The sequence below is a fragment of the Thalassophryne amazonica genome, unplaced genomic scaffold (assembly GCF_902500255.1).
Source record: "Thalassophryne amazonica unplaced genomic scaffold, fThaAma1.1, whole genome shotgun sequence".
Classification (NCBI taxonomy): Eukaryota; Metazoa; Chordata; class Actinopteri; order Batrachoidiformes; family Batrachoididae; genus Thalassophryne; species Thalassophryne amazonica.
Genome location: NW_022986237.1, coordinates 646475 through 654877, shown reverse-complemented (window position 1 = coordinate 654877; position 8403 = coordinate 646475).

Here is an 8403-nt window from a genome sequence, read left to right as displayed (position 1 = left end):
TTAAATGCCACCATGTTCCAATCCATATAGATGCACCTCAGCTGTGAGTCCTGATGAGCCGCAGGTGATCAGGGTGAGGTCCTGATAACCTCAGCAACACAGCCACTCAGTCCCAAATGCAAGCCACCTGGAAGGAAAAACAAAAGACAGACACAAAAAGGCAGCCAGGCCCCCCAGCCATATAACAAAATGTCTGAAGTGAGGCCATTTAAACTCATCTGTATGACATCACATAAAATCAAATACATACAAAAACAAAAAGCAGATGATGAGGCTGATACCAAACATGAATTAGTTTTAATTTTAAACATTGATCAATTTGGAGAATTTTAAATTTATGTGTTTTTTGTGGGTGGTGGTGGGGGGGGGGGGGGGGGGGGGGCTGATGAGAACTGTAGAAACAAGAATTTTAACTATTATTTTCATAAAATAGTTTAGAGGTTTGAATTTCTGGGAACAAGAACTGTGTAGAGATTTTTCATATAAAGAGTTGAAGCAAGAACTGTATAGAGATTTTATTTTTCATGTAGATTTGAAATTATATTTTTATTTATTTATTTTTGGAACAAGAACTGTGTAGAGATTTTATTTTTCATATAAAGATTTGAAATTTACATATATATTTGAAGCAAGAACTGTATAGAGATTTTACTTTTCATATAAAGATTTGAAATTATATTTTTATTTTTTTTATTTTTGGAACAAGAACTGTGTAGAGATTTTATTTTTCATATAAAGATTTGAAATTTACATATATATTTGAAGCAAGAACTGTATAGAGATTTTACTTTTCATATAAAGATTTGAAATTATTATATTTTTATTTATTTATTTTTGGAACAAGAACTGTATAGAGATTTTATTTTTCATATAAAGATTTGAAATTATATTTTTATTTTTTTTATTTTTGGAACAAGAACTGTGTAGAGATTTTATTTTTCATATAAAGATTTGAAATTTACATATATATTTGAAGCAAGAACTGTATAGAGATTTTACTTTTCATATAAAGATTTGAAATTATTATATTTTTATTTATTTATTTTTGGAACAAGAACTGTATAGAGATTTTATTTTTCATATAAAGATTTGAAATTATTATATTTTTATTTATTTATTTTTGGAACAAGAACTGTATAGAGATTTTTCATATAAAGATTTGAAGCAAGAACTGTATACAGATTTTATTTTTCATATAAAGATTTGAAGCAAGAACTGTATACAGATTTTATTTTTCATATAAAGATTTGAAATTATATTTTTATTTTTTTTATTTTTGGAACAAGAACTGTGTAGAGATTTTATTTTTCATATAAAGATTTGAAATTTACATATATATTTGAAGCAAGAACTGTATAGAGATTTTACTTTTCATATAAAGATTTGAAATTATTATATTTTTATTTATTTATTTTTGGAACAAGAACTGTATAGAGATTTTATTTTTCATATAAAGATTTGAAATTATTATATTTTTATTTATTTATTTTTGGAACAAGAACTGTATAGAGATTTTTCATATAAAGATTTGAAGCAAGAACTGTATACAGATTTTATTTTTCATATAAAGATTTGAAGCAAGAACTGTATACAGATTTTATTTTTCATATAAAGATTTGAAATTATATTTTTATTTTTTTTATTTTTGGAACAAGAACTGTGTAGAGATTTTATTTTTCATATAAAGATTTGAAATTTACATATATATTTGAAGCAAGAACTGTATAGAGATTTTACTTTTCATATAAAGATTTGAAATTATTATATTTTTATTTATTTATTTTTGGAACAAGAACTGTATAGAGATTTTATTTTTCATATAAAGATTTGAAATTATTATATTTTTATTTATTTATTTTTGGAACAAGAACTGTATAGAGATTTTTCATATAAAGATTTGAAGCAAGAACTGTATACAGATTTTATTTTTCATATAAAGATTTGAAGCAAGAACTGTATACAGATTTTATTTTTCATATAAAGATTTGAAATTATATTTTTATTTTTTTTATTTTTGGAACAAGAACTGTGTAGAGATTTTATTTTTCATATAAAGATTTGAAATTTACATATATATTTGAAACAAGAACTGTATAGAGATTTTACTTTTCATATAAAGATTTGAAATTATTATATTTTTATTTATTTATTTTTGGAACAAGAACTGTATAGAGATTTTATTTTTCATATAAAGATTTGAAATTATATTTTTATTTTTTTTATTTTTGGAACAAGAACTGTGTAGAGATTTTATTTTTCATATAAAGATTTGAAATTTACATATATATTTGAAGCAAGAACTGTATAGAGATTTTACTTTTCATATAAAGATTTGAAATTATTATATTTTTATTTATTTATTTTTGGAACAAGAACTGTATAGAGATTTTATTTTTCATATAAAGATTTGAAATTATTATATTTTTATTTATTTATTTTTGGAACAAGAACTGTATAGAGATTTTTCATATAAAGATTTGAAGCAAGAACTGTATACAGATTTTATTTTTCATATAAAGATTTGAAGCAAGAACTGTATACAGATTTTATTTTTCATATAAAGATTTGAAATTATATTTTTATTTTTTTTATTTTTGGAACAAGAACTGTGTAGAGATTTTATTTTTCATATAAAGATTTGAAATTTACATATATATTTGAAGCAAGAACTGTATAGAGATTTTACTTTTCATATAAAGATTTGAAATTATTATATTTTTATTTATTTATTTTTGGAACAAGAACTGTATAGAGATTTTATTTTTCATATAAAGATTTGAAATTATATTTTTATTTTTTTTATTTTTGGAACAAGAACTGTGTAGAGATTTTATTTTTCATATAAAGATTTGAAATTTACATATATATTTGAAGCAAGAACTGTATAGAGATTTTACTTTTCATATAAAGATTTGAAATTATTATATTTTTATTTATTTATTTTTGGAACAAGAACTGTATAGAGATTTTATTTTTCATATAAAGATTTGAAATTATTATATTTTTATTTATTTATTTTTGGAACAAGAACTGTATAGAGATTTTTCATATAAAGATTTGAAGCAAGAACTGTATACAGATTTTATTTTTCATATAAAGATTTGAAGCAAGAACTGTATACAGATTTTATTTTTCATATAAAGATTTGAAATTATATTTTTATTTTTTTTATTTTTGGAACAAGAACTGTGTAGAGATTTTATTTTTCATATAAAGATTTGAAATTTACATATATATTTGAAGCAAGAACTGTATAGAGATTTTACTTTTTATATAAAGATTTGAAATTATTATTTTTTTATTTTTGGAACAAGAACTGTATAGAGATTTTATTTTTCATATAAAGATTTGAAATTATTATATATTTATTTATTTATTTTTGGAACAAGAACTGTATAGAGATTTTATTTTTCATATAAAGATTTGAAATTATTATATTTTTATTTATTTATTTTTGGAACAAGAACTGTATAGAGATTTTATTTTTCATATAAAGATTTGAAATTATTATATTTTTATTTATTTATTTTTGGAACAAGAACTGTATAGAGATTTTTCATATAAAGATTTGAAGCAAGAACTGTATACAGATTTTATTTTTCATATAAAGATTTGAAATTATATTTTTATTTTTTTTATTTTTCGAACAAGAACTGTGTAGAGATTTTATTTTTCATATAAAGATTTGAAATTTACATATATATTTGAAGCAAGAACTGTATAGAGATTTTACTTTTCATATAAAGATTTGAAATTATTATTTTTTTATTTTTGGAACAAGAACTGTATAGAGATTTTATTTTTCATATAAAGATTTGAAATTATTATATTTTTATTTATTTATTTTTGGAACAAGAACTGTATAGAGATTTTATTTTTCATATAAAGATTTGAAATTATTATATTATATTTTTATTTATTTATTTTTGGAACAAGAACTGTATAGAGATTTTTCATATAAAGATTTGAAGCAAGAACTGTATACAGATTTTATTTTTCATATAAAGATTTGAAATTATTATATTTTTATTTATTTATTTTTGGAACAAGAACTGTACAGAGATTTTATTTTTCATATAAAGATTTGAAATTATTATATTTTTATTTATTTATTTTTGGAACAAGAACTGTGTATAGATTTTATTTTTCATATAAAGATGTGAAATTTACATATATATTTGAAGCAAGAACTGTATAGAGATTTTACTTTTCATATAAAGATTTGAGTAACTGTGCAGTAACTACAGAGGCATAAAGTTGATCAGCCACAGCATGAAGTTATGGGAAAGAGTAGTAGAAGCTAGGCTTAGAAAACAGGTGAAGATCTGTGAGCAGCAATATGGTTTCATGCCGAGAAAGAGCACTACAGATGCAATGTTTGCTCTGAGAATACTGTTGGAGAAGTACAGAGAAGGACAGAAAGAGTTACATTGTGTGTTTGTGGACTTAGAAAAAGCTTATGATAGGGTGCCAAGAGAAGAGTTGTGGTATTGTATGAGGAAGTCTGGAGTGGCAGAGAAGTATGTTAGGGTAGTGCAGGACATGTACAAGAATAGTGTGACAGCGGTGAGATGCGCAGTAGGAATGACAGACTCATTCAAGGTGGAGGTGGGATTACACCAAGGATCAGCTCTGAGTCCTTTCTTGTTTGCAGTGGTGATGGACAGGTTGACAGATGAGATCAGACAGGAGTCCCCATGGACTATGATGTTTGTAGATGACATTGTGATCTGTAGTGAGAGTAGAGAGCAAGTTGAGTCTAGTCTGGAGAAGTGGAGATATGCTTTGGAGAGAAGGGGAATGAAAGTCAGTAGAAGCAAGACTGAGTCCATGTGTGTGAATGAGAGGGAGCCCAGTGGAATAGTGCAGTTACAAGGAGTAGAAGTGGTGAAAGTAGATGAGTTTAAATATTTGGGGTCAACTGTTCAAAGTAATGGAGAGTGTGGTAGAGAGGTGAAGAAGAGAGTGCAGGCAGGGTGGAGTGGGTGGAGAAAGGTGGCAGGAGTGATTTGTGACCGAAGAATATCAGCAAGAGTGAAGGAGAAAGTTTACAAAACAGTAGTGAGACCAGCTATGTTGTATGGTTTAGAGACAGTGGCACTAACAAAAAGACAGGAGGCAGAGCTGAAGATGTTGAGATTCTCTTTGGGAGTGACAAGAATGGACAAGATTAGGAATGAACATATCAGAGGGACAGCTCAGGTGGGACGGTTTGGAGACAAAGTCTGAGAGGCGAGACTGAGATGGTTTGGACATGTGCAGAGGAGGGACGCAGGGTATATAGGGAGAAGGATGCTGAGGATGGAGCCACCAGGCAGGAGGAGAAGAGGGAGACCAAAGAGGAGGTTTATAGATGTGCTGAGGGAGGACATGCAGGTGGTTGGTGAGACAGAGGACAGGGTGAGATGGAGACAGATGTGGCGCCCCCTAATGGGAGCATCTGGAAGAAGAAGAAGAAGAAGAAGAAAGTGAAAGGTGTAAAGAAAATCAAACGAGTTCTCTGTTTTTATGTACATCAGCACAGACATGGTCTCAGACATAAACAAATGGGTTTCACTTTGTTCCTGCGTTGGGGGTGGGGGGGTGGGGGACCACTGTTCAGCTTTGGCCGCTAGGAATCAGCTCCACTGCAGCTGACCCTTAACTGGAACAAACAAGTATGGAAAATGAAGAACTGGATCAATTATGTATTTGTTAGTTTATGTGGAATAAGAACTGTATTGATTATTTATTTATTTATTTGGAATAAGATCTGGATAGATTATTTATTTATGGTTGTAAGTATGTGTGTATTTATTAATTGAATAATTTATAATAAAAACTTGTAGATTATTTATTTATTGGTTTAATTTTTTTATGAATAAGAACTGGGTTGATTATTTATTTATGAATAAGAACTGGTAGTTTATTAATGTAACTATTTATTTATCAATAAGAACTGGGTATATTATTTATTGATTTATTTATGAATAATAACTGTAGATTATTAAGAACGGTAGATTATTTATTTAGTTGTTTATTTATTTATGAATTAGAACTGGGTAAATTATGTTATGGAACCGGACCGTTTCAGGCAATGGACCCAAATGCAGGGAGCTGGACACAGGAAGGAGTAAAGGGAAAATATATTTATTTATAAACAATAAATAAAAGGTGCTGCGCTGGGGTGCCTGCAGTGTGGAGAGATGGCCCGCCTCCTGGCGGTGAAAATAGGGAGCTGCAGTATCCCGAGCCAGTCTTGAAGCTGAATGATTACTAAGGTTCAACGACCAGGACCAGGTGGAACGCTCACCTCCGAAACCAGGAACTATGGGGAATAAAAACACACAGGATAAGTGAATGCACTCATAACGCTGGAGCCTCAAAATAGTCACAGTTAACAAAAGGGTTAACATAGGTTGCTTCGGAGGTCGGGAAATAATGTTCTCTTCTTAAGAAATAAGGTTTACTGTTCAAGAATTTTTCACAGTTCATAAATTGTATCCAGAGGTCAGAGGACAAGTGCTGCACATTGCAACACAGTTCCAATTAAGCAGAACTTGATAGAGTTCTCAATTGTTTGATATCAGAGTTCATGCAGTTCTTAGGAAGAGTTCCTGGAACAGTTCTTTATCATAGCACAGTCACAGACAGGAACGAGTGAGAACAGGATCCCACTAAGATGAGAAGGAACTTAACTGGCATGTAGCAGAGTCGCGCTCTGAGCAGAGAGCCGAGGAGTTCCAAAGTGACGTAGCTGTTCAGGTAGCCAGGAACCAGGAGCCAGGGCAGCATGGGAGCCATGCAGGAATTGTCTGCAACGCCAGAAAAGACAGTACGCTCTAATACGGTAATTAGAGGGGTGACCAGGTTACCTGAAGTTTAGCTGCAGGAAGCTCTGGCATCTTAAATGCACAGCAGGAAAGATGCAGTCAAGGTCACAGAGAGGCAATCAGACTTGGTCCTCCTTGTAACGATCTGGATTGTGGCTCTGGATTGTGGCTGTGGCTCTTTGAGTCTGGTCTGCTTGAGGTTTCTTCCTCAGAGGGAGTTTTTCCTTACCACTGTTGCTCTGGGGGTTGGTAAGGTTAGACCTTACCTGTGTGAAGCGCTTTGAGGCAACTCTGTTGTGATTTGGTGCTATATAAAGGAAAATAAATTGAAATTGAATTGAATTTGTGGTACACAGCACCAACTACTGTACAGGAGGGACTGAGTAGTCAATATGTGTCACCGATTTCAAAATGCAGCTCTTTTCAAGCAGACATGTGGTGCTGTGACATGTCAATCATCTGTGTCCAATCAGATTTCAGGGGAGTCCAGTGAAACCCCAGTCTCCGCTCTAACTCCACCTGTGCCAGGAAGTGTTCAACATTTAACATTTCGTGTTCCACTGTGGACTCAAAATTTGGCACTTCCTGTTTCAGTGTGAAGTTGCCACTGAGTTCCTGTGAGATTCCATGAAATTAAAAAAATTAATATTATCATCATTATTAGAATTATTATTTTATTATCATCATTATTATTAGCATTATTATTTTATCATCATCATTATTATTAATAATATTATCATCATCATCATTATTAGCATTATTATTATTTTATTATCATCAGCCTCCACCAGGGCTGTTCCTTGTCACCAATCCTGTTTGTGATATTCATGGACAGGATATCGAGGTGTAGTCGGGGGGAGGAGGGTTTCCAGTTTGGTGGGCTCAGGGTCTCATCACTGCTTTTTGCAGATGATCAGCCGGTGACCTCCAACACTCACTGGATCGGTTCACAGCCGAGTGTGAAGCTGCTGGGATGAGGATCAGCACCTCTAAATCTGAGGCCATGGTTCACAGCAGGAAACCCATGGATTGCCAACTGCAGGTAGGGAATGAGGTCTTGTCCCAAGTGAAGGAGTTCAAGTACCTCAGGGTCTTGTTCACAAGTGAGGGGACGATGGAGTGTGAGATTGGCTGCAGCAGGAGCGGTGTTACATTCACTCTACTGTACTGTTGTGACAAAAAGGGAGCTGAGCCAAAAGGTGAAGCTCTTGACCTACTAGTCAGTCTTCGTTCCTACTCTCACCTGTGGTCATGAGGGTTGGGTGATGACCAAAAGAACTAGATCACAGGTACAAGCGGCCGAAATGGGCTTCCTCAGGAGGGTGGCTGGTGTCTCCCTTAGAGACAGGGTGAGAAGTTCGGTCATCCGTGGGGAGCTCAGAGTAGAGTCGCCGCTCCTTCGCGTTGAAAGGAGCCAGCTGAGGTGCTTCAGGCTTCTGGTAAGGATGCCCCCTGGGCACCTCCCTAGGGAGGTGTTCCAGGCACGTTGAAGATGAGTGAGTGAGTATTATCTTCGAATTGCACCAAACAGGAAATTAACCAAATGCTTCCTGTGGCATGAGCTTCGTGGAGCGTTAGAATAGGGGCTTAC